This window comes from Salvelinus fontinalis, chromosome 25, assembly GCF_029448725.1.
Source record: "Salvelinus fontinalis isolate EN_2023a chromosome 25, ASM2944872v1, whole genome shotgun sequence".
In the NCBI taxonomy this organism is placed as follows: domain Eukaryota; kingdom Metazoa; phylum Chordata; class Actinopteri; order Salmoniformes; family Salmonidae; genus Salvelinus; species Salvelinus fontinalis.
The window spans coordinates 10,715,257-10,715,514 of record NC_074689.1 but is presented as its reverse complement, the minus strand read 5'-3'; positions in this window follow the sequence as shown (position 1 = coordinate 10,715,514).

Sequence of the window (258 nt, the reverse complement as noted above, 5' to 3'; positions counted from 1 at the left end):
TCGGTGCGCTAAGAAAAACGTACACAATCTTAACAGACTCGATCAGCAGCAACGTCAACTTTAACCTGTACTATAATACACATAAACGGCTAAATTGGTAAAAAGACGTCTAGAAGAGTGAGTGAGCAGGTGAAGGCAACGCTTAGAATGTGTGAATGGATGGATTCACTGAAAAGGATTTTCTCGCCATTCTGTCACGCAGGTGCATAAGGTGCGGATGCTCTTCCACATCAGTCAGTTGCCAAAGATAACACGTCA